The following is a 27,114-nucleotide window of genomic DNA, read 5'->3' as shown; positions in this document are numbered from 1 at the left end:
GATTGTAGGTAAATCATACTAAACCTGATTAAACTAGTGAGAGTCCAATTTTATTCTAGGGAAAAACAATTTTGGTAGTTCAGAGTTGGATGCACATAAAAAAAAAAAAAAACACAAAAACCTGCACATTACATTCACTGCATTGTTATACCCTGCCAGCCCCATGAGGGTGTACAGGAGACTGAGCAATGCTGCTCTGCCAAAATCCTGACTGATGTGCACAGGAGCACATCGCTCGAAACCAAACTGGCCGCTTAGAGTTGGGTAGTCCGTGTACTAGGTGAACCCTAAATTGCAGTATGAAAATAAAGTTATCAGTATTCCTGGGCTACATAGAAAAGCAGCCAGTATCCTACAAGCAAAAATTAATATATGTGCTTGCACCGCATGTATTGTAACATGGTTTGTCCTGGTGTAAGTTGTTCCTTTTATCCTTTTTTTTTTCTTCTTTGCCCCAAATTATCTAACAAAGACATTGTCTTAGGTTTTAGCTTTCTGGAGTGGTTCAGTAGCAAAAAACAGGATTTTGATACCTACCGGTAAATCCTTTTCTCCTAGTCCGTAGAGGATGCTGGGGTCCACTTCATGACCATGGGGTATAGACTGTTCCGCAGGAGCCATGGGCACTCTTAAGACTTTTCAATGGGTGTGAACTGGCTCCTCCCTCTATGCCCCTCCTCCAGACCTCAGTTATAGGAACTGTGCCCAGGGAGACGGACATTTCGAGGAAAGGATTTACTTTAATACTAGTGGTGAGATTTATACCAGCTCACACCCCAACCATGCTGCACAACATGGCATTCAACATAACACACGCCATCAGGCATGAACCAATTGCAGCAACATGCTGAACTAAGATAACACAATTTGTGTAACACTAATAACTAAACTGCAGGTACAGTACGCACTGGGACGTGCACCCAGCATCCTCTACAGACTAGGAGAAAAGGATTTACCGATAGGTATTAAAATCCTGTTTTCATGACCATGGGGTTTATACCAAAGCTCCAGTAAGGGCGGGAGAGTGCAGATGACCCTGCAGCACCGATTGACCGAACTTAAGGTCTTCATCGGCCAAGGTGTCAAACTTGTAGAATTTTGCAAATGTGTTTGACCCCGACCAAGTAGCTGCTCGGCAAAGCTGCAATGCCGAGACCCCCCGGGCAGCCGCCCAGGATGAGCCCACCTTCCTAGTAGAATGGGCTTTCACCGACGTCGGTAACGGCAATCCAGCCGTAGTATGAGCGTGCTGAATCATACTTCTGATCCAACGCGCAATAGTCTGCTTGGAAGCAGGACACCCAATTTTATTGGGAGCATACAGGACACACAACGACTCTGTTTTCCGTATACGAGCTGTTCTAGCGACATAAATCTTCAAAGCCCTAACCACATCTAGAGCATTTGACTCGGTGAACGTGTCAGTAACTACTGGCACCACAATAGGCTGGTTTATGTGGAAAGAAGAAACCACCTTTGGAAGAAAATGTTGACAAGTTTGCAACTCTGCCCTATCTTCATGGAAGATTAGGTAAGGGCTCTTGTGAGACAAGGCCCGCAACTCAGACACCCGCCGTGCGGATGCCAATGCGAAAAGCATCACCACTTTCCAAGGGAGAAACTTCAACTCTATCTCTTGTAGAGGCTCAAACCAGTCCGATTGGAGGAACTGCAACACCACATTAAGGTCCCATGGTGCCACCGGAGGCACAAAAGGAGGATGGATGTGCAGAATCCCTTTCACGAAGGTCTGAACCTCTGGAAGAGAGGCCAATTGTTTATGGAAGAACACCGACAAGGCCGAAATCTGGACTTTGATTGATCCCAATCAGAAGCCCGCCTCCACACCAGCCTGCAGAAAATGGAGAAAACATCCCAAGTGAAACTCTTCCGTAGGAGCCTTCTTGGATTCACACCAAGATACATACTTTCTCCAAATACGGTGGTAATGTTTCGACGTTACTCCCTTCCTGGCCTGAATGGATGACTTCCTTGGGAATACCCTTTCGGGCTAGGATCCGGCGCTCAACAGCCATGCCGTCAAACGTAGCCGCGGTAAGTCTTGATACACGCACGGCCCCTGCTGTAGCAGGTTCTCGCAAAGAGGAAGAGGCCGAGGATTTTCTATCAGCAACTCCTGAAGATCTGGGTATCAAGCCCTCCTTGGCCAGTCTAGGGCAATGAAGATTGCTCGAACCCTTGTTCTTCTTATGATCCTGAGCACTTTTGGAATCAGCGGAAGTGGAGGGAAGACATACACTGACGGGAAAACCCACTGGGCCACTAGCGCATCCACCGCTATCGCTTGAGGGTCTCTCGGCCTAGAACAGTATCTTTGAAGCTTCTTGTCGAGATGAGATGCCATCATGTCTACTTGAGGAACTCCCCAAAGACTTGTCACCTCTGTGAAGACTTCTTAGTGGAGGCCCCACTCTCCTGGATGGAGATCGTGTCTGCTGAGGAAGTCTGCATCCCAGTTGTCTACTCACGGAATGAATATTGCCGACAGAGCTTTTAGATGTCTTTCTGCCAAGAGGAGGATCTTCGTCACCTCTGCCATTGCCGCTCTGCTTTTCGTTCCGCCCTGCCTGTTTATGTACGTGACTGCTGTTACATTGTCCGACTGGATCTGCACGGGATGATCTTGAAGAAGATGTACCGCTTGTTGAAGGCCGTTGTAAATGGCTCTCAGTTCCAGCACATTTATGTGAAGGCAGGCTTCCTGACTTGACCATCGTCCTTGGAAGCTTTATCCTTGAGTGACAGCTCCCCAGCCTTGGAGACTTGCATCCGTGGTTACCAGGAGCAAGTCCTGGATCCCGAACCTGCGTCCCTCTAGTAGGTGAGAGTTGTGTAGCCACCACAGGAGCGAAATCCTGTTTTTTGTCGACAGGATTATCTTTCGGTGCATGTGTAGGTGGGAACCCGACCACTTGTCCAACAGGTCCCACTGGAACACTCTGGCATGGAACCTGCCAAACTGTATGGCCTCGTAGGCCGCCACCATCTTCCCCAACCACCGAATGCACTGATGGAGACACCCTGGACGGTTTCAATAACTGTTTTACCAGTTTCTGGATTTCCAGAGCCTTTTCCACCGGAAGAAATGCTCTCTGAACTTCTGTGTCCAGGATCATCCCGAGAAAAGACAACCTTGTCGTCGGTTCCAACTGTGACTTTGGATAATTTATGATCCAACCGTGTTGTTGGAGTATCGACAGGGAGAGTGTGATGTTTTGTAACAACTGCTCCCTGGATCTCGCCTTTATCAGGAGATCGTCCAGATAAGGAATTATATTGACTCCTTTTTGACGCAGGAGAACCATCATCTCCGCCATCACCTTGGTGAATACCCTCAGCGCCGTGGAGACCGAAAGGTAACGTCTGGAATTGGTAGTGGCAATCCTGAACCGCGAATCTCAGGTAGGCCTGGTGAGGAGGGTAAATGGGAACATGCAGGTAAGCATCCTTTATGTCTACAGACACCATGTAGTCCCCCCTCCTCCAGACTGGAAATCACTGCTCTCAGTGATTCCATTTTGAACTTGAAACGTTTCAAGTAGAAATGCAGATTTTTCAGGTTTAGGATCGGTCTGACCGAGCCGTCCGGCTTCGGAGATACAAAGAGGCTTGAATAAATCCCCTCCCCTTGTTGTGACACAGGAACCAGGACTATGACCTGATTCTGACATAATTTTTGGATTGCCGCTGTTACTGCTTCTCTGTCTGGAGGAGAAGCTGGCAAGGTCGATTTGAAAAATCGGCATGGGGGAACGTCTTGAAACTACAGCTTGTATCCCTGGGATACGATTTGCAACACCCAAGGATCCAGGCCAGACAGAATCCAACCTTGGCTGAACAGTTTGAGACGTGCCCCCACCCGAGCGGCCTCCCGCAAGGGAGCCCCAGCGTCATGCTGAAGATTTGGCAGAAGTAGGGATAGACTTCTGCTCCTGGGAACTTGAAGCTACTGTGGACTTCTTTCCCTTTCCCCTACCAGCAAAGAAGGGGGAACCTCTCGCTTTTTTGTATGTGTGGGTGATAGGTCTTTTTTGCCTGTGCAGGCGCAGAAGGCAAAAATGTCGACTTACCTGCGGTAACCGCTGAGACTAACGCATCCAGCCCATCGCCAAATAAGGCCTCACCTTTATACGGGAGAGCCTCCATGTTTCTTTTGGAATCTGCGTCCGCGTTCCACTGGTGAATCCACAAAGCCGCCGAGCCGATACTGCCATGGTGGCGGCTTGTGAACTCAAGAGTCCAATATCTTTCATTGCTTCTAGCATGTATGCGGCAGCGTCTTTGATATTCCCTAACTTAAGGAGTATCTCATCTTTATCAATCGTGTCAATTTCTGATGACACACTTTCCGACCATTTTTCAATAGCGCGACTCACCCACGCGCAGGCAATAGTGGGCCTGAGCAGCGTACTATTGGCAACATAAATGGATTTCAATGTAGTTTCCATCTTTCGGTCTGCCGACTCTTTTAGCGAAGCCGTACCAGGTGCAGGGAGAATTACCTTCTTTGTCAACCTGGACAGTGCACTCCCATTTTTTCCTGTCCTCTGCTGGGAAAGGGTAAGCTATTTGAATCCTCTTGGGAATACGAAATTTCTTTTCAGGATTCACCCACATCCCTTCAAAGAGTATTTAGCTCGTGGGAAGGAGGGAAAGTGACTTTGGATTTCTTTTCTTTATAGAAATAAGCCTTCTCCTGAGGTACAGAAGTGGCCTCCGTGACTTCCAAAACTTCCCTTATAGCTATAATCAAATATTGTATATTTTTTGCCAATTTATGATGTATTTCTCTGGAGTCACTATCGTCGACACAAGAATCAGTGTCCGTGTCGGTATCAATATTCACAATATTCGAAAATGGTCTCTTATGTGACCCAGAGTGGTCGCCTGCAGATGGAAGAACAGAGCCCTGAAAAATCACATCTTCCACAGATTTTCCACAGCACTCAGCATGAGATTCAGATTTATCTAATCTCCTAATGATATGATGCATACTATCACGTATTTCTTTCACCCATGCAGGCTCTTGGTGTGTCGGCAGCGCCATCACATTACAACTCTGTGTCCCTAAAATGGCTTCCTCCGGGAAGGAACTCCCTGCCTCAGACATGTCACACACGTGTACAACACCTACACAGACACACTGGGACTTATAGGGGACAGACCCACAGTAAAATCTGTCAGAGGGACACGGTTTAGGAGCAGCCAGTTCACAACCCCAGCGCCAATATCTAATGCCTGTGAACACAGAATGCCCTCAGACAAGCAGTGCTTTTTACACAGTAATTCACACGTGTAATGCACCAAAAATGCTTTGTGCCCCCCCTTATTTTCACCCTGATACTTGTAGTCAGAAGTGGAGGAAAGGACCAGCGTTGTCTCTGCAGCCTGAGGAGAGAGAAATGGCGCTGAGCAGTGTGCTGGCTGCCTGAGGAAGAAGCTCCGCACCCGCAATGGCGCGTTTTTCACTCCGTAATCTTTTAAAGTATTTATACTGGTGGGGGTAGGGCTGTGCCAGAGGCATATTATGCCTCCTTTTTGCCAGTTTATAAGTATTTTTGCTGCCCAGGGCGCCCCCTCCCCCCCTCCCCTCCCCCCCTCCCTGCACCCTGCAGTACCTGCGTGTGTGGGCAGCAATGGCGCGCTGCGCTCCCGCCAGCCGCGCTGTACCTCAGCCATCACTTTTCTTGATAGAAGATCTGTCTTCTACTCACCTGTCTTCTGACTTCTGGCTCTGCGAGGGGGGTGACGGCGTGCTGTGGGAGTGAGCATCTAGACAAGGCTAGCGTTTAGTACCCTTCAGGAGCTAATGGTGTCCTGTCAGCCAGAAGCAGAGCCATGAAACTCTTTAGGAAGTTGGTTCCTACTTCTGCCCCCTCAGTCCCACGAAGCAGGGAGTCTGTTGCTAGCAGTTCTCCCTGAAAATAAAAAACCTAACATAAGTCTTTTCAGAGAAACTCAGTAGAGCTCCTCAGAGTGCATCCAATCTGCCTGGGCACATTTCTAAAACTGAGGTCTGGAGGAGGGGCATAGAGGGAGGAGCCAGTTCACACCCATTGAAAAGTGTTGGTGCCCATGGCTCCTGCGGAACCGTCTATACCCCATGGTCATGAAGTGGACCCCAGCATCCTCTAGGACGTATGAGAAATGATCTTCCACCAAAATTGGACTTTTACCCAACAATTATTACAAATCTTGTAATGTAGCCATTGATAAGAACAGAACAGGATGAAATATAGGTTTATTAGCGGCTTTGTTACGTTTTAGATTTCCCCCAAACCAAGGTAAAAAATGACAACAATATACCTAAGAAATGACTGAAATACTATACACTTGCAGAGGGAACTCTGTAAATCTTGTAGCCAGTGCACAGGCAGCGTAATAATTACAATGTCTGAAACATCGGAGTCGAATGCTCAAAAAGGACTCTACGGGAATAGTATTAAGCATTCCTCTGCAAGCTGAAACAAGACACAAGGCTGTGTATAAATATAGATCGGCTTCAGCACATTACTAAATGGAGTTTCCTGCATCATAAAATAAGCCATTTCTGGAGATAACATAACCAATTAGCATAATCCGCTACCTTGTGCCAATCAAATCAGTGAATTATTTAACCTCTTACAATGCACAATTGTATGACTAGAAAAGGAAGAAACAAAACACATGGCCATATAGAGTATAATATGAAATGCATGGAGTAATGGTTAAAAGACTTTTCATATAAAATATAATTAAAGTAAACCAATGGCAACAACATTTCATGTGGGCCAATCATCTGAGCCACGATACCCCATTCTGCCAATACAAGATGAAAACAGAGATCAGTTAGGGAAATGGCAAAATACAGCGCGTTACCCAATGATTTTTTTTTTTGTCCAGAAATGGCGAATCAACGATTTCCAACAAGTTTGAGTTCCCCAATCACCTGCCCCAGGCATTGGCAGAAACATGGAATTGACCCAATGCTCCCTTGACGTATGGATCCCATAACATTAGGTTTTATTTTATTCTCCGGAATAATATGATGCCATGGCGGTGGAAGATCACTTGTTATAGAATATCAGCTAACAATGAACGGAGGAAGAAGCAAAACAGATTATAGAGTACATGTTCTAGATGCACAATAGCAAACGGAAAATTCATCAGAGTTCATAAAGCCTCCATTATTATGGATAACTAATGCAAAACGTATAAAGGTCTATTACACTATACAGGAGAATTTTATATCTAGCGCTAGTGTAATCCCTTGCCGCTCGCCGTACAAGCCTATGACAATTTCCCAAAGGGAGGACCAAGTTATTAACAAACATCCACTGCTGCATTGTTGGAGCACCAGGTAACAGCCACTCCAGGGACATTAGGCTTCTATCTACAAGAAGCAGTTCTGGCACACTGATGTTTGCATATTTCCCACGTGGGATATCCCTAAGACAACATACTTGCATGCTCTGTATATTTACTTACAACAAATATTCACTGTATAACAACAGAGCCATGGTAGTGTTGATGTGATCAAGGTTCCTTTGTGCAAATGGGATGGATTACCTTCCAAGTTTTCATTTTACACTAAACTTACAACTTGAAGCTCCAACTTTAGGACTGCTTGGTGAGGAAATTTTTAGCAAACCTTGCATAGCATTAATGCCACGGTGATGTAGGGCTTGTTCCCACTGCTCATTTGTGTTGAAATATGGTTCACTGCATGAAGTGCAAACAGACCCTTAGTATTCAATCAAAAAGCATGATTCAATCATTATAATCTTACTTTTAAAGGCAACTCCGTTTCTACAGTGCTGTACTTGGAATACACATAGTAACAGCATAACCTAAAAGGGGTCAATTCAATTGTTTTACCAACGGCAGCCACTAGATTACGCCTGATAGAGCAACTCAATTGTTGCTCGGTTCAGGCACGAACAGCGACCATGTTGGCAAGCAGAAATAGTCGAAAAGTGATCCGTTTGGGCACCCTAACAGCACTTTTCACGTTGCACCAAGCACTGTGGGCGGGTTTAGCTGTTTTACGCAGAAAAATCCGGTCTAGCTGGGAGCGATCAGTGTGTAAATAATAGGATTTTAATTACCTACCGGTAAATCCTTTTCTCGTAGTCTGTAGAGGATGCTGGGGTCCACATTAGTATAGACGGGTCCCTTGGGAGCCATGGGCACTTTAAGAGTTTAATAGTGTGGGCTGGCTCCTCCCTCTATGCCCCTCCTACCAGACTCAGTCTAGAAACTGTGCCCGAGGAGACGTACATACTTTGAAAGAAGGAAATACACAGATAGTGGTGAGATTCACACCAGCTCATACATAACAGAAAATCAAGCAAACAGCTTGAACCAAGTCAACAACGGCTGAACAACAGTACTTAACCAAGAAACAAGGCAGTACTGAACCAAGTAAGAACTGCAGGAAAATGAAGCGCTGGGCGGGCGGCCAGCATCCTCTACGGACTACGAGAAAGGATTTACCGGTAGGTAATTAAAATCCTATATTCTCTTACGTACTAGGGGATGCTGGGGTCCACATTAGTACCATGGGGATGTACCAAAGCTCCCAGTACGGGAGGGAGAGCGCAGATGCTCCTGAAGAACCGTTGACCAAACTTTAGATCCTCAAAGGCCAAAGTATCGAACTTGTAGAACTAACGTGTTCGACCCTGATCAAGTAGCTGCTCGGCAACGCTGTAAAGCCGAGACACCCAGAGAAGCCGCCCAGGAAGAACCCACTTTATGAGTAGAATGGGCCATAACGGATTTCAGACACGGCAATCCTGCCGTAGAATAAGCATGCTGGATAGTAAACCTGATCCAGCGAGAAATCTTCTGCAGGACACCCAACCTTGTTGGGATCCTAAAGGACAAACAGAGCGTCCAACTTCAAAGCCCGTACAACATCCAAGGACTCTGAGGTAATTGAGGAGTCCGTAGCCACTGGCACCACAATAGGTTGGTTGATATGAAAAGCCGACACAACCTTCGGAAGAAATTGGTGACGCGTCCTGAGCTCAGTTCTATCTACACAGAAAATCAAGTAGGGGTTCTTGTAGGACAATACCCCCAATTCTGACCCACGTCTAGCAGATGCCAATGCCAACAGTGTGACAGTCTTCCAAGTAAGAAACTTGACCTCAACCTCCTGTAAAGGCTCGAACCAATCCGATTGCAGGAACTGCAGTACCACGTTAAGATCCCAAGGTGCCGTTGGATGTGAAGAACCCCTTTCACGGAAGTCTGAACCTCGGGGAGGGCAGCCAATTGTTTCTGGAAGAAAATGGACAAGGCAGAAATCTGGACTTTTATGAAGCCCAGGTACAGGCCCACATCCACCCCTACTTGCAGAAAAAGGAGAAACCGTCCAAGTTGAAACTCCACCGTAGGAAACTTCTTGGATTCACACCAAGACATGTATTTTTTCCAAATCCAAAGGTAATGTTTTGACGTTACTCCTATCCTAGCCTGTATCAGGGTAGGAATAACTTTGTTCGGAATGCCCTTTCGAGCTAAGATCTGGCGTTCAACCTCCATGCCGTCAAACGTAGTCGTGGTAAGTCTTGATAAGTGAACGGCCCCTGTTGCAGAAGGTCCTCTCAAAGAGGAAGAGGCCTCGGATCTTCCAGCAGTAACTCCAGAAGATCCGCGTACTTGGCCAGTCCGGAGCAATGAGGATAGCCTGAACTCTTGTTCTTTTGATCATTTTGAGAATCCTCGAGATTGCAGACAGCGCCACCGCGTGCTTTTCCGCCCAGAGGATGATTTTTGTTACCTCTGACATTGCAGCTCTGCTCTTCGTTCCACCTTGTAGGTTTATGTAGACCACTGTCGTTACGTTGTCTGACTGAACCTGAATGGCCTGATCTTTCAGAAGATGTGCCGCTTGTAGAATACCGTTGTATACGGCTCTCAGTTCCAGAATGTTTATCGGAAGGATGGATTCCAGATTTGACCACCTTCCTTGGAAGTTTTCCACTTGGGTGACTGCCCCCCAACCTCTGAGACTTGCATCCGTAGTTAGGAGGATCCAATTCTGAATCCCGAACCTGCGACCCTCTAGTAGGTGAGAGGATCGCAGCCACCAGAGGCTCTGGCCTTCGTGACAGACGTATCCCTCTGGTGCATGTGAAGGTGAGAGCCCGACCATTTGTCCAGGAGATCCAGTTGAAAAGACCGTGCATAAAATCTTCCGTACTGTAGAGCCTCATAGAAGGCTACCATATTCCCCAGAAGGCGAATGCACTGATGAACAGATACCCGGGTTGGCTTCAAGACATCCCGGACCATTGCTTTTATCATCAACGCCTTCTCTTCCGGTAGAAACACCCTCTGAACTTCCGTGTTGAGGATCATCCCCAGGTAGGACAGCCTCCTTGTCAGCTCCAAATTCGACTTTGGAAGATTCAGGATCTATCCATGATCCTGGAGCAGTTGAGTTGAGAGAGCAATACTCTAACAGCCTTTCCCTGGAAGATGCTTTCATTAGTAGATCGTCCAGATAAGGAATAATGTTCACAACATGCTTGCGGAGGAGTAACATCATCTCCGCCATAACCTTGGTGAACACTCTTGGTGCCATGGAGAGGCCAAACGGCAGTGCCTGGAACGGACAGTGACAGTCCAGCAGCGCAACTCTGAGATAAGCCTGGTGAGGCGGCCAGATCGGGAAGTGAAGGTACGCATCCTTGATATCCAGGGATACCAGGAATTCCCGCTCCTCCAGGCCCGAGATCACTGCTCTCAGAAATTCCATCTTGAATTTGAATTCCCTCAAGTAGGGGTTCAATGACTTTAGGTTTAATATCGGTCTTACCGAACCGTCCGGTTTCGGCACCACAAACAGGTTTGAGTAATAACCCTTGTGTTGTAGGAGAAGTGGAACTGGAACAATGACATTTGACCTTTTACATTTCTGAATGGCTGGCTTCCTGTAGGATAGACCTTTCTGTCAGCGAAGCTGGCAAGCCTGATTTGAATAATCTGTGAGGTGGGAGTTTTTGAAACTCCATTCTGTACCCCTGGGTAACAATATCTTGTACCCAGGAATCCAGGCATGAGGACGCCCAGACATGACAGAAATTTTTTAGTCTTGCTTCTACCTGCCCTATCTCCAGGCTTGGATGTCCACCATCATGCAAAGGATTTTGAGGAAACAGAACCAGGTTTCTGTTCCTGAGAACCTGCTGGTGCAGGTTTTCGTGATTTCCCCCGACCACCTCTAAAGAAAGAGGAGGGGGATTTGGAATTTTTAACTTTAGCGGTCCGAAAGGACTGCATCACAGACGTAGGATATGATTTTCTAGTCGGTGGTGTAGCAGAGGGAAGAAAAGTTGACTTACCAGCAGTTGCCGTGGAGATCCACGCATCTAACGCTTCCACAAACAGAGCCTGACCTGTGAAGGGTAGGTTCTCCACATTCTTCTTGGATTCTGCAGACCATTGGCGCAGCCAGAGTCCTCTGCGTGCAGAGACAGCCATGGAAGAAGCCCTCGCATTCAGATGTCCAAGGTCTTTCATGGCTTCCACCATGAAACCTGCAGAATCCTTTATGTGACGTAAAAACAATTCAATGTCACTTCTACAGTAAGGTGCCCAACCACTTTACTATGGCTTTAGAAATCCATGCACAAGCAATAATGGGTCTTAAAGCTACACCATTTGCCGTGTATAAAGATTTGCGTGTAGTCTCAATCTTGCGGTTGGCCGGCTCTTTTAAAGCGGTGGACCCAGGGACAGGTAAAACCACTTTCTTAGACAACCTAGAAACAGAAGCGTCTACTACCGGCGGGTTTTCCCACTTTTTACCTATCCTCCTCAGGGAAAGGAAAAGCAATGAGAACCCTTTTAGAGATCTGGAATTTTTTCTCCGGATTTTCCCAGGATTTATCAAACAATGCGTTTAGTTCCTTGGACGCAGGGATGGTAATGGAGGACTTCTTATTGTCAGTAAAGTAAGCCTCCTCAACCTGCTCAGGTACCTTCTCAGAACATGTAAAATGTCCCTAATGGCCTCAATCATGAGTTGCACCCCCTTAGCAAGGGATGCCTCACCCCCCAGTATATCCCCCTCACCATCTCCTGTATCAGAGTCGGTATCCGTGTCGGCTTGCATTATTTGGGCAAGAGCACGCTTTTTAGGATATATATCAGGGGTCTTGGATGAGGTAGCGGGAGCAGAATAGACAAAACCTCTACAGATCTTTTCAAAACCTGTGTTTTAGTCTCATTATGAGCTATCCTAGAAGAAATCTGGGATATCATTCCCTTAATAGAAGCCTCCCATGGGGGTTCGGATTCAGAAGGCTGAGACAGTATATTGCATTCCTGAGTACATGGAATAGACTCCTCTGGAGAAGACACACACTCTGCAGCACAAGATACAGAGGTGGTCATTCCGACCCGATCGCTTGCTGCAGTCTCTCGCAGCGCAGCGATCGGAACTGCGCATGCGCCGCACTGCGCCGGCGCATAGCAGCCGTCGTTGCCTAGCAATCGCCTCTGAGGCAGAGGCGGTCGCTGGGTGGGAGGCGGCTGGACGACGGCGTTAAGCCGCCATTTAGGAGGTGCGGTCCGGCCAACGCAGGCGTGGCGGGCCGCGGAGAGAAGAGTAGCTCCCGGCAAAGGCATCGCCGCTGTGCGATGCCTTTGCACTTCTGCAGGGGGGGGGGGGCTGCACTGACACGCGGGGTGACTAGCCCTGTGCTGGGCGTCCCCCCACATGTCAGTGTGAATGATCGTAGACTCTGAATGACCCCCAGAGTCCCTAGACATGGTAATGTGAGATATATACACATACAGACACACAGGAAAATGTCAGACACAGTTTCCCCCAAAGTACCTTCAGAGAGAGACACAGAGTATAAGGAGCCAGCACACACAGCGCCCCAGTAGGCAGTTATTATAATAAATGCCTGGCGCTGACTGAGTAACCTTAATAGATTAAACAGTTAATAACACTCTTCCCACCCCCTACCCCTTCTATAACACCCTGGTACCGCAGAGGATAACTGGAGTTAAGTGGAGGACAGCGATCCCTGTCAGCGTCTCTGTAGTGTGATCTGCAGGGAGAAAATGGCGCTGGTGAGTGCTGGATCCACTCTGAGAAGCCCCGCCCCCTGTAATGGCGCATCTTCCCGCATTTATTATTTTATACTGGCCTGAGGTATGCTTGCTGCTAACAGTGGGATTAGCCCGTTAGGGTATTGCGCTGGCCCAGGGCGCCCCTCACAGCGTCGCACAACGTGTACCTCTGAGCCCTCCGGCAACGCTTCCACCCTTGTGCCACCATTCCTGCCGGCGCCCCGCTTACCGGGGCGGCGGCGTCATACTCACCACCGCATCTTCTGGCTCTGTTAGGGGGTGGCGGCAGTGCTGCGGCAGTGAGCGGTCGCCTCGGGGGCTTACGGTCACCCCCCTCAGGAGCTCAGTGTCCTGTCAGTGGAGATAGGAGCCATCAACATCTAGGGTTGGATCCTACTCTCCCCCTAAGTCCCACGAAGCAGGTAGGCTGTTGCCAGAAGCCTCCCTGTACTTAACATCTCTTAAAAAAATAAAAAACTAGAAAAACCCCTAGGAGCTCCCCTAGCTGTGACCGGCACCACCGGGCACATTTTCTAAACCGAGTCTGGTAGGAGGGGCATAGAGGGAGGAGCCAGCCCACACTATTAAACTCTTAAAGTGCCAATGGTTCCCAAGGGACCAGTCTATACCCCATGGCACTAATGTGGACCCCAGCATCCTCTAGGACGTAAGAGAAAATTGGGGGCGTTATTACTCTGGGTTTTGGCACTAAAGCTAACTCCTCCCCCAACCAAACCCCTCCTCTGTATTTGAAGTCCTCAGGTGGCATTTAACAAAGCCAAAACTAGAAAGCATTATCAGAAAAAAAAACAGACAAGGAGACAGAAACATCAAGAAACCAGACTACCAGGGAGGGGTCGTAGCGTTCCCCAGATGGACTCTGAGGAAGAGAATTTATGGTGAGCGAATAATCCAATTTCCTCGGTCATCCATATGGGGGACACTACGTCATTACTCTGGGGATATCCCAAAGCAAGCTAAGAGGGTGGTGGTGGGGGGACATGGCCAGAAACTTCACGATGGAGGAGCCCATGTGGAGTTATGGAAACTGAGGAATTTCATAAAGGTATGGACAGGAAGTCACTGTGCACAGCTGCTCCACAGACGCGCCCCTGCGTACCGCCCAGGAGGTCCCAAAAGCTCAGGTTGAATAAGCATGCAGCAGGCCAGTAATAGGAACGTCCGAGGAAAGATAGCTCTGGCGAACAGCCGAAGTGACCCAAGGAGCAACCGTGCTTTAAGGGCCGGCCGGAGCTGTGAAAGTGACATAAACCCTCAAAGCACGTACTACATCCAGCAGCACTAGAGGGGAACCTTCTGGCAACGAGGAGTCCACAGAAAAAGCCGGAAGCAAAGGCCAAGAAAAAGACCACTTTCACAACTCAACAGACTGCTGCTGATAAAAAGGAGGATTCTGGAGGGCCGCCAGAACAAGATTCAAGTACCAAGGAGGGACAGAAGGAACATAAGGAGGCTGGACAACTCCCTGAAGAAAGGTCTGGAAGCAGTGCCGTAACTAGACATTTTAGCGCTGTGTGCAAGAAACAGCATCACCCCCCCCCCCCCTCAATTTAAAATAGGACCGGTGCGCGCGACAAAAATATAGGGGCATGGCTTCATGGGAAAGGGGGGTGGCCACACAATAATTCATTATTCAAATGACGCCGCACAGTAGCACCACTTCCACACATTACGCCAGGTAGAGTCCTCTTTTTTCCCCCATTACGCCAGGTAGAGCCCCCATTTACGCAGTAAGGCAGGTAGAGTCCCATTTTTTTTACACATTACGGCACACAGAGTCCCTCTTTTTACACATTACGGCAGGCAGAGTCGCCCGTTTACACATTACAGCAGGTAGAGTCCCCATTTACGCAGTACGGCAGGTAGAGTCCCTTTTTTTTTTTTTTTACACATTACGGCAGGCAGAGTCCCTCTTTTTACACATTACGGCAGGCAGAGTCCCTCTTTTTACACATTACAGCAGCAGAGTCCCTAATTTTACACATTACAGCAAGCTATCACGGGGGGGGGGGCAGACTGTCAGCTCTGCACAGCGGGCGGGGGAGCGGGAGGGAGAGCGCTGCTGTCATACAGGAGACACTGTCGGTAGAGATACATTACCCCGCAGCTGCTGCATCCGTTCCCCCGCCGTCCCCACAGCGGCAGGATGCAGCCACCCCCAGCCGTCCCCACACATCGGCAGGAAGCGGCAACCCCCTTCCCCGCCATCCTCACACAGCGGCAGGACGCGGCCACACACACACACACACCCCGTCGTCCTCACAGGACGCCGCTTTCATACCTTGCACTGCACGGGACTGAGTCTCCCTCCCGGCAGGACGCGTGGTACTAGAAGCCAGCCCTGCCGCTGCCTGCTATCATCTCAAGGACGGCCAATCGGGGCAAGTCGCACAATGCGCTCCAAGTACAAGTGCGCTGTGTGCAAAGCACAATTTGCACACATGTAGTTATGGCTCTGTCTGGAAGCCCGGTAAACTAGCCAGCTTTCTCTGAAAGAACACCAACAAGGCCAAAACCTGCCCTTCAAGAGAGGACAGGCGAAGACCTTTCAGAGAACCATCCTGGTGAAAGGATAAAGGACATGACAAACAAAACACACCAGCAGGTAGATTCTTACGTTCACACCAGTCAATGTACAAACGCCAAACCCGATATAAATTTTAAAAGTTACCGGCTTCCGAGGCTAGACCATAGTCTGGACCACTGACAGAGACCAACCTTTCGCCCTTAAGTTGTAGGTTTTAAGAGCCAGGCCTTTAAAGACAGCCAATGTAAATTGTGATGGTGACAAGGACCTTGAAGCAGGAGACCTGGCTGAAGAGGAAGACGATACGGCTCCATCTTGAACAGTTCCAACTGAAGCTAAGGATTCAACAATTTTCAATTTAGTATTGGGCGGCATGGCTTGCCGACGAGAAAAAGTCTGGAGTAGAATCCTAAACCTCGCAGATGCGGAGGAACTAGGAGAATAACCATGGAGTCGGACAGAAAGGAACTGCCTGAAGAAGAGCTCGTCTGGAAGTATCCTGAGAGAAAAGGGATAAAAAAATAAGATTTTACTCACTGGTAAATCTATTTCTCGTAGTCCGTAGTGGATGCTGGGGACTCCGTAAGGACCATGGGAATAGCGGGCTCCGCAGGAGACTGGGCACTCTAAAGAAAGATTTAGTACTATCTGGTGTGCACTGGCTCCTCCCTCTATGCCCCTCCTCCAGACCTCAGTTAAGGAAACTGTGCCCGGAAGAGCTGACATTACAAGGAAAGGATTTTGGAATCCAGGGTAAGACTCATACCAGCCACACCAATCACACTGTACAACTTGTGATAAACTTACCCAGTTAACAGTATGAACAACAACTGAGCATCACTCAACCGATGCTACATAACCATAAACAGAGCATCCGATAAACCTGATGCAACCATAAAATAACCCTTAGTTAAGCAATAACTATATACAAGTATTGCAGAAGAAGTCCGCACTTGGGACGGGCGCCCAGCATCCACTACGGACTACGAGAAATAGATTTACCGGTGAGTAAAATCTTATTTTCTCTAACGTCCTAGTGGATGCTGGGGACTCCGTAAGGACCATGGGGATTATACCAAAGCTCCCAAACGGGCGGGAGAGTGCGGATGACTCTGCAGCACCGAATGGGCAAACACAAGGTCCTCCTCAGCCAGGGTATCAAACTTGTAGAATTTTGCAAATGTGTTTGAACCCGACCAAGTAGCAGCTCGGCAAAGCTGTAATGCCGAGACCCCTCGGGCAGCCGCCCAAGAAGAGCCCACCTTCCTTGTGGAATGGGCTTTCACTGATTTTGGATGCGGCAATCCAGCTGCAGAATGAGCCTGCTGAATCGTGTTACAGATCCAGCGAGCAATAGCTTGCTTTGAAGCAGGAGCACCCACTTCGTTGGATGCATACAGGATAAACAGCGAGTCAGTTTTCCTGACTGCAGCCGTCCTGGCAACATAGATCTTCAAAGCCCTGACTACATCAAGCAACTTGGAATCCTCCAAGTCACGAGTAGCCGCAGGCACCACAATGGGTTGGTTCAAATGAAAAGATGACACCACCTTTGGCAGAAACTGCGGACGAGTTTGCAATTCTGCCCTATCCATATGGAAAACCAGATAGGGGCTTTTACATGACAAAGCCGCCAATTCTGACACACGCCTAGCCGAAGCTAAGGCCAACAGCATGACCACTTTCCACGTGAGATACTTTAGCTCCACAGTCTTAAGTGGCTCAAACCAGTGGGATTTCAGGAAACCCAACACCACGTTAAGATCCCAAAGTGCCACTGGTGGCACAAAAGGGCGCTGAATATGCAGCACTCCCTTAACAAACGTCTGAACCTCAGGCAGTGAAGCCAGTTCCTTTTGAAAGAAAATGGATAGGGCCGAAATCTAGACCTGTATGGACCCTAATTTTAGGTCCATAGTCACTCCTGACTGTAGGAAGTGCAGTAATCGACCCAGCTGGAATTCTTCTGTAGGGCCTTCCTGGCCTCACACCAAGCACATATTTTCGCCATATACGGTGATAATGCTTTGCTGTCACGTCCTACCTAGCCTTTATCAGCGTAGGAATAACTTCATCCGGAATGCCTTTTTCCGCTAGGATCCGGCGTTCAACCGCCATGCTGTCAAACGCAGCCGCGGTAAGTCTTGGAACAGACAGGGCCCTTGTTGCGACAGGTCCTGTCTGAGAGGCAGAGGCCATGGGTCCTCTGTGAGCATTTCTTGCAGTTCCGGGTACCAAGTCCTTCATGGCCAATCCGGAACAATGAGTATTGTTCTCACTCCTCCTTTTCTTACAATTTTCAGCACCTTTGGTATGAGAGGAAGAGGAGGAAACACATAGACCGACTGGAACACCCACGGTGTTACTAGTGCGTCCACAGCTATCGCCTGAGGGTCCCTTGACCTGGCGCAATACCATTTTAGCTTTTTGTCGAGGCGGGACGCCATCATGTCCACCTGTGGCAGTTCCCGTCGATTTGCAATCTGCGTGAAGACTTCTTGATGAAGTCCCCACTCTCCCGGGTGGAGGTCGTGCCTGCTGAGGAAGTCTGCTTCCCAGTTGTCCACTCCCGGAATGAACACTGCTGACAGTGTGCTTACGTGATTCTCCGCCCAGCAAAGAATTCTGGTGGCTTCTACCATCGCCACCCTGCTCCTTGTGCCGCCTTGGCGGTTTACATGAGCCACTGCGGTGATATTGTCTGACTGGATCAGAACCGGTTGGTCGCGAAGCAGGGTCTCCGCTTGACTTAGGGCGTTGTATATGGCCCTTAGTTCCAGGATATTGATGTGAAGGCAAGTCTCCTGCCTTGACCACAGCCCTTGGAAATTTCTTCCCTGTGTGACTGCCCCCCACCCTCGGAGGCTTGCATCCGTGGTCACCAGGACCCAGTCCTGAATGCCGAATCTGCGACCTTCGAGAAGGTGAGCACTCTGCAGTCACCACAGGAGAGACACCCTTGCTCTGGGGGATAGGGTGATTAACCGATGCATCCGAAGATGTGATCCGGACCACTTGTCCAGTAAGTCCCATTGGAAGGTATGGAACCTGCCGAAGGGAATGGCCTCGTATGATGCCACCCTCCTTCCCAGGACTCGAGTGCAGTGATGCACTGACACCTGTTTTAGTTTTAATAGATTCCTGACCAGTGTCACGAGCTCCTGAGCTCTCTCTATCGGGAGATAAACCTTTTTCTGGTCTGTGTCTAGGATCATGCCTAGAAGAGGCAGATGAGCTGTAAGAACCAACTGCGACTTTGGAATAAATAGAATCCCGCCGTGTTGCCGTTTCACTTCCGGAGAAAGCGATACGCTGTTCAGCAACTGCTCTCTTGATCTCGCTTTTATGAGGAGATCGTCCAATTACGTGATAATAGTGACACCTTGCTTCCGCAGGAGCACCATCATTTCCGCCATTACCTTGGTGAATATTCTCAAGGCCGTGGAGAGACCAACCGGCCACGTCAGAAATTGGTAATGACAATTCTGTACCGCAATTCTGAGGTACGCCTGATTAGGCGGATAAATGGGGACACGAAGGTATGCATCCCTTTTGCCCCGAGACACCATAAAATCTCCCCCTTTTTTAGGCTTGCAATGACCGCTCTTAGCGATTTCATCTTGCACTTGAACCTTTCCAGGTATATGTTCAGGGATTTTAAATTCAATATGGGTCTGACCTAACCTTCCGGTTTCGGGACTACAACCTGGTGGAATAATAACCCCCTCCTTGTCGAAGGAAGGGAACCTTGACCACCACCTGTTGAATATACAACTTGTGAATTGCAGTTAACCCTGTTACCCTCTCGCAGGGGGAAGCCGGCAGGGCCGTCAGTGAGGAGGCATCTTCTCCAAATCCAGCTCGTATCCCGGAGACACAACATCTATTGCCCAGGGATCTAATAGGGAGTGAACCCACTTGTGGCTGAACTTACGAAAGCGTGCCCCCACCGGGCCTAGCTCCGCCTGTGGAGCTCCAGCGACATGCGGTGGATTTTTTTGCAGAGTTCGGGGAGGACTTCCCTGGGAACTAGCTGTTCCATTGCTTATTCTACAGGACACGTCAAGCAGAAATAGACATAGCTGTGACTCTAGGACCCAGTATACTCATGTCTCTTTGGGCATGTTTATATATATATATATATATATATATATATATATATATATATATATATATATATATATATCTCCATCTCTTAAGACAGCATCTTCAATATATATATATATATATATATATATATATATATATATATATATATATCTCTATATGCCTACTAGGGTCTCAATCTCTGCCGATAAGGTACCTGTCCACGCTCCCACCGCGCTATAAACCCATGCCGACATAATCGCCGGTCTGAGTAGCGTACTAGAATGTGCACGCTATCTGCAGGATACCTGAGAATAGCTAGTGCTACCTTCTGTGCAAACGTGACACCCTAGGGGAAGATTCCCATCACATCCTGGCCCTAGTGGGGAAAGGATACTGCCTGAGAATTGTGGGAAGCTGCAGTCTCTTGTCTGGAGATTCCCGCTCTTTTTCCTCATGAGAGGAGGGAAATTTACCTCAGCTTTCTTCCCCTTAACATGTGTACCCTTGTGTCAGGGACAAATGAGTCATCAGTGATATGCAAATCATCTTTTATTACAATAATCATATATTGAATACCTTTTAGCCATTTTGGCTGTAACTTTGCATTATCGTAGTCGACGAGTCAAACTCCGTGTCGATATCCGTGTTTATTATTTTGGATAGTGAGCATTGTGAGACTCTGAAGGTCTCTGTGACATAGGGACAGACATGGGTAGATTTCCTGTCTGTTCTCTAATCTTTTGTGCAATAAATTCACCTCAGCACTTACACATATCCAAACAGGTGTCGGCGTTGTCGCCGGAGACACCCTCTCACACACATATTTGCCCTATCTCCTCCTTAGGGGAGCCTTTTACCTCAGACATGTCGACACACACGTACCGACACACCACACACACACAGGGGATGCTCTATTTGAAGACCGTTCCCCCACAAGGCCCTTTGGAGAGACAGAGAGAGAGTATGCCAGCACACACCCCAGCGCTATATGACCCAGGAATCACACAGTAACTTAGTGTTAACCCAGTAGCTGCTGTATATATTGTTTTTGCACCAAATTTATATGCCCCCCCTCTCTTTTTACCCTCTTCTATTGCAGGGGAGAGCCTGGGGAGCTTCTCTCAGCGGATCTGTGGAGAGAAAATGGCGCTGGTGAGTGCTGAGGAAGAAGGCCCCGCCCCCTCAGCGGCGGGCATATATATATATATATATATACATATACATACACAGTGCCTGACTGTATATATGTATAATTTTGCCAAAAGGTATCTTAATTGCTGCCCAGGGCGCCCCCCCCTGCGCCCTGCACCCTACAGTGACCGGAGTGTGCGGTGTGCTGTGGGAGCAATGGCGCACAGCTGCAGTGCTGTGCGCTACCTTAAGTGAAAACAGGAGTCTTCAGCCGCCGATTTCGATGTCTTCATGCTTCTGCTGTTCTTCTGGCTCTGCGAGGGGGACGGCGGCGCGGCTCCGGGAACGGACGATCAAGGTTAGGTACCTGTGTTCGATCCCTCTGGAGCTAATGGTGTCCAGTAGCCTAAGAAGCGCTACCTAGCTGCCGTGAGTAGGTTTGCTTCTCTCCCCTCAGTCCCTCGTAGCAGAGAGTCTCTGTTGCCAGCAGAAGCTCTCTGAAAATAAAAAACCTGACAAAATACTTTCTTTTCTAGCAAGCTCAGGAGAGCCCACTAGGAGCACCCAGCTCTGGCCGGGTACAGATTCTAACTGAGGTCTGGAGGAGGGGCATAGAGGGAGGAGCCAGAGCACACCAGATAGTACTAAATCTTTCTTTAGAGTGCCCAGTCTCCTGCGGAGCCCGCTATTCCCATGGTCCTTACGGAGTCCCCAGCATCCACTAGGACGTTAGGGAAATAAATAAATAAATAAATAAATAAAAAACTGTCTGGTACTGGACTGCTGAAGTTCAGAATATACCCTTTCTATACGACCCTGCTGACCCAACGATCCAGTCCGATCTGAGCCAGACCACTGTGAACTTGAGTAAGCGAGCACCTACTACCTGGGGACCATCAACATGACGTCAGACATCAGGCTTCTTGTAAGGCTTGGGCCCGTGGCGACAAACGCCCTGGGTGCAAATTGACTGAAACCAAGAAGATTTAGGCTTTGCAAATGGAACTGGAAGACAATGGCTTTTCCCAACTGTAGCCTGGGAAATAATTTTTTGTAAGCTCAGATCCACGAGGAATTGCCCTTCGAAAGGAACCACTGTGTTTTGAGTTGGAATCAGCATTCCAAGATCGTACCCATAATGAACGTCTGGCTGCTGCAGCCAAGGTGGAATTGAGAGACTGAAGTGTAATAGAATACAACAAAGCCTCACTGACAAGGCTTCTGACGTATCAACCAACCAGACACCTCCAGCGCCATCCAGTCGTCAACAGCCCTGAAAGCTCAAACACTGGCTAGGTCGAAGGAAAAACCAGAGAGAGTAAAAATAGAGTACTGCCTCGCACCTCTGACGGGATTCTTTAAAATAACAGACTGCACGAGATGACTGCAGCCTTTGCCAGACGTGTAATAGGATCATCCACTTTCGGGGGAATCTCCTATGGTCTTGTATCTTCATCTGTAAAGGGATAAAAGATATTTACATTTTCTAGGAGCGCAAAAAAAAAAAAGTTAATGTCTAAGCCAAGCTTCCTTCAAAGTCATCCTCAAAATGAGAAAAAAACTGAGAACATAGATGTGCTTTAATCTTGAATTTAAAAAGAGAAGTTGAACCGGTCTCAGCTACTGCAGCATCCTGTAGATTGAGAGTCTGACGCACAGGAGGCGATTCAATTGTTTTAGGTGTCTAAATATTCCATCTTTACTCGACTTTTTAGACAAACAGTTGTCAAAAATTCAATTGCGTTTGTGCAACCATGCAGATCGCGCATGTCGCACCCAAATAGACAGGGATTAGCCATCTAAAACGCCTAAACCCGTCTGAACTCCATGCTTTGGGCGTCCAAACTCATGTCCCAAAGTGCACAGTTGAAACACATTTTTACTTACACTTCTGGAGACTGTTAGACTACCTTCACGGCCGCTGGGCACCCAAACGACAGAACTGAATTGCTGCCATTGGGTGCCCACTAGTGGCAGCCACAGCAATAACAATTGAATCGGCCCAATAACAATCAATTAAAAGTTTAACTCCAGTAACTGCAGCAGACTCTTCCTCCCAACCAGAAGTGTCCTCCAAGTCAGGATCTACTTCTCCTTCTTCCTGAGATGAAACAGGCGAGTCTGGAACATCTCCCAGAAAAGTGAGAGAGGGGGGCAAGGGTTGCCGCTTAGTAGCAGTGGTCTACTCAACCATCTTATTTAAACCGTTGCTATCTCTGATGCACTTGCCCAATTGTGGGCCTATAGAGGTTCCTCAGCATCATTAGAGACTGGGATAAAGACCTTGTTTCTAACGATAAAGTCCGAGCCTGAGACTGACGGAGTTCAGCTATGGCATCAGCCATATTCCTGGCCCACTGCGACATCATGAACAGATCTACCGACCGCCCCCGCTGAGCAACAACAGGTGCTGCAAAACATGCTGTACAGAGTGCACCTGGCTTTGTGCAACCTTTAGGCAATTTAACACCGCACTGAGAAAACAAGACAAGCCAAACATGTCTTGCTTTTAGAAGCTTTATGGAGGATGTAATGATGTCAGAGTTTGCCAGAGGAGCGGGATGCTGGCCGAACTCAGCCTTTTTTTTTTTTTTTTTTTTTTAAGCGTCAGTCACTTACAAAGTCCTGAAGAAGTGAAGCCAGTACCACACCAAGGACCCGTGCCAGTCCCATGGAGACAACCCCACAGTAAGCGCTAGCAACGGTAGAGAGGGTGAATAGATAAGGCACAGCAAGGAGCCGCACACCGGGTGGCCGGGATGCAGAGGGAAAAAAAGACAAAATTGACTTCTGCCCCGCTATCTCCTGTCACTTTAGATGGGAGATCAGCCGCACAGCTGGCACTTAAAATAATTGAAATATCTAGGAACATATTACAAAGGAGAGGGGGAGAGAAGATATTCCCAAATATCAACCATCGCTATGGCTGCCATGATGATATGTTACAGTGGACTGGGCAGATAATTTTTATTCACTAACATCAGTCCCAGAGTAAAGTGTGTGGGAGGGGTGTTTCACAGACCCATACAAACAGCAATAGTTCACTGTTGCTTCTACTGAAATGATATGTATATGGGAACGCTATGTACTTTTGACATGGCTGGATAGTAATAAAGAATGTTATGTCCCAGCTAGTCTGCTGTTTCATGCACCAGTTGTTCCTACTCTGCAGCTATCTATAGGCATCATCTAAACTGACCAGGTCAAAGCATTTTATGTGCAAATTTCACAAATAATCACAATCAGGAAAGCTGCAAGGTCTTCAGAGAACAAATATATATGGAAAAACCCACCCGTCTCTCAAGACATATAAATATGCAAACAGACCATATCAAGCCTGGACAAAACCCAGTTACAAGAATGAGAAAGTCTGCCTGCACTTAGAACTATACGCCCCTACACCAGAGATAGGTCATCTTCAGCCTATCTCCAGTGCATCGCATGGGAATAATTAGGAGAATAAATTCAGCTAATGTTTACTGCTGCACAATGCCAATACCAAGCATGTGTTTAAAGTTATAGGAAACACAAACGATGTATGTAGGAGCAAGAAAGGCTCTAATCAGATAAGACAGACATAGTAACATAAGTGCAAATGCCTGGACATGATGTCAAAGTGCCAAACGTCAGAAGGAATTCTAATAATTGGCAGCAGAAGGGGTGCATTCATATAGAATACAGGTTGCTGTGTGCAGTCTTATTCTGGGAACACAGGTTGGGGGGGAAATGTGTCACGGGATGAGCTTACTCTGCCACCCTGCACCACCACTCCTTAGGTGTGCTGCTGTTTTACCAGAACAATTCATCACAGATTCAACCCACCTACGGTTGCCTCTTAGCCAAGCCACCCTGCTACTGATTGCAAGTGACAACTGCGGTCCACTGCAGTGTCCCCAATTGTAAGAAGGTACAGATGTGTCCTCATGCACTGTTGCTTTATTCACAGTAAGTGCCCCTTAATTGCCCCTTCTCGGTGCACCAGGACCTGGACGGCTCAGCGGTCTCTAATAAAAGTTGGATTAGCATGGTCAGAAATGCCCGCTAATTGAATACTGACCTGTCGTATCCTCTCCATCGGAGAGCATCCGACAGGCATTGGATAGACCCCTATGTGTGTGTTTAAAACTAATTCCTGTGCAGTTAAAGTCGCAGTGCAGCGTCTCCAGTAGACTGTGGTGATTAAATTATGTTGCGTGCCCCCTGGTGGCCAGCTACACGAATTAGTGCCCAACGGAACAATCCATTAGTGTTGACATGCCTAAAAGTACCAGGTTTTGCTGCGCAAAGCAGCTAAACCCATCTAAAGAAAGTGGTTACGGCTCCCAAACAACGGACTTTGCACACATTTCTTCTCGCACCTTAGGAAGTTGTGAGAAGAAATTTGTCCCCCCCGTGGCTATTGGCGTCCGAACTGAGCAATAATTGCATTGCTCATTCGTATGGATGCTCATCAGGGAAGGGGGTGTCCAGAACAATTAAATCTCCCCCTGTGAATGGTGTTTCGCTGTGTTTGTGGTGTGAATAAGACACAAAATGTAACCAAAAAAGTACAGTAGGCTACACCTCTCTGAAATCTCATTTTAGTTGGACGGTTGTTGGAAAGTTGCTGATGTATGGCCGCTTTAATCTCTCTGCACTTTACATCTGCCCCACCTGCAGTGCAGCATGGTTTTGCCCAAATGCATAGATACTTTTTTTGCTTTCTAAATTAAAATCAGGTCTAATGTGTGCCTGTCTGTGTAAGAGTGCAATGTTTGTTTGTGGCATGGAAGAGGATGAAGACACAGGGATAGGAAAGGTCCTGCATGTTTAATTTCTACTACCTATAAATAACTTTTTCATTTAGTCACCACAGTATTGTATTATAAAAATTTTACTCCAAAGAGGGGTAAAATAATTCATTTAAAAAGACAACTAGGTTTACACATTTGAGCAGCTTGCAGGACAGAACATACCTTGTGCTGTAAGGAGAGAACAAGGTTATATATTAGTCAGGCCAGGAGAAATCAGGAGTTTACTGTATATGCCTGGTATACACCATGAGATGTGGCTGCACAGTGGAAGTAGTAAATGCTAACGCTACAACAGACAATTCATATACTGCATAGTACTTTGCTGAAGTGTTAATTATATAACACCACCTGTCTAAACAGTGTTATTAATAAATAATAGGTTGCATTAATATACATACAGGCATCTTTGCTGTGGTTTGCATGAGACACATTTACATGAAAACACCCCTAATGTGCTCGGCCAATGCCTACCCTCAAACTGACCAGTAACTGTCCTGTAATTGGACAACGGGCCAGTCCATCATTTGTACATAACACCTGTGCAGTGGTCATGCCTAAAGGAAAATCAGAATGAGGTCTTCTACTAGGCTGAAAGCAAGATTTGTGTCATTACTTCTCGATACAGAATTTAAAAAAAAGTTCACCATCCCCTTAAATATATTAATTAATCCCTATGTAATCACAAACTGCTGAAGAAACCAACAATGATTAAGTTGCACATATTAGAAAAAATAAGAATTTATTTACCGATAATTCTATTTCTCGTAGTCCGTAGTGGATGCTGGGGACTCCGTCAGGACCATGGGGAATAGCGGCTCCGCAGGAGACAGGGCACAAAAGTAAAAGCTTTAGGATCAGGTGGTGTGCACTGGCTCCTCCCCCTATGACCCTCCTCCAAGCCTCAGTTAGGATACTGTGCCCGGACGAGCGTACACAATAAGGAAGGATTTTGAATCCCGGGTAAGACTCCTACCAGCCACACCAATCACACTGTACAACCTGTGATCTGAACCCAGTTAACAGCATGATAACAGCGGAGCCTCTGAAAAGATGGCTCACAACAATAATAACCCGATTTTTGTAACAATAACTATGTACAAGTATTGCAGACAATCCGCACTTGGGATGGGCGCCCAGCATCCACTACGGACTACGAGAAATAGAATTATCGGTAAGTAAATTCTTATTTTCTCTGACGTCCTAAGTGGATGCTGGGGACTCCGTCAGGACCATGGGGATTATACCAAAGCTCCCAAACGGGCGGGAGAGTGCGGATGACTCTGCAGCACCGAATGAGAGAACTCCAGGTCCTCCTCAGCCAGGGTGTGCCCCTGACCAAGTAGCAGCTCGGCAAAGTTGTAAAGCCGAGACCCCTCGGGCAGCCGCCCAAGATGAGCCCACCTTCCTTGTGGAATGAGCATTTACATATTTTGGCTGTGGCAGGCCTGCCACAGA

General features: G+C 47.7%; 1 protein-coding gene across 2 annotated transcripts in view; it reads right to left on the bottom strand.

The window, feature by feature from the left end:
- SUCLA2 (succinate-CoA ligase ADP-forming subunit beta) overlaps positions 1 to 27,114 on the bottom strand; it is a 196,533-nt gene that overhangs the window by 127,839 nt on the left and 41,580 nt on the right. The gene's annotated exons all lie outside the window — the stretch shown is intronic.

The sequence above is a fragment of the Pseudophryne corroboree genome, chromosome 2 (genome assembly GCF_028390025.1).
Source record: "Pseudophryne corroboree isolate aPseCor3 chromosome 2, aPseCor3.hap2, whole genome shotgun sequence".
NCBI classification, from domain to species: domain Eukaryota; kingdom Metazoa; phylum Chordata; class Amphibia; order Anura; family Myobatrachidae; genus Pseudophryne; species Pseudophryne corroboree.
The sequence above is the reverse complement of the archived record's forward strand: the minus strand, read 5'-3'. Positions and strand labels throughout refer to the sequence as shown.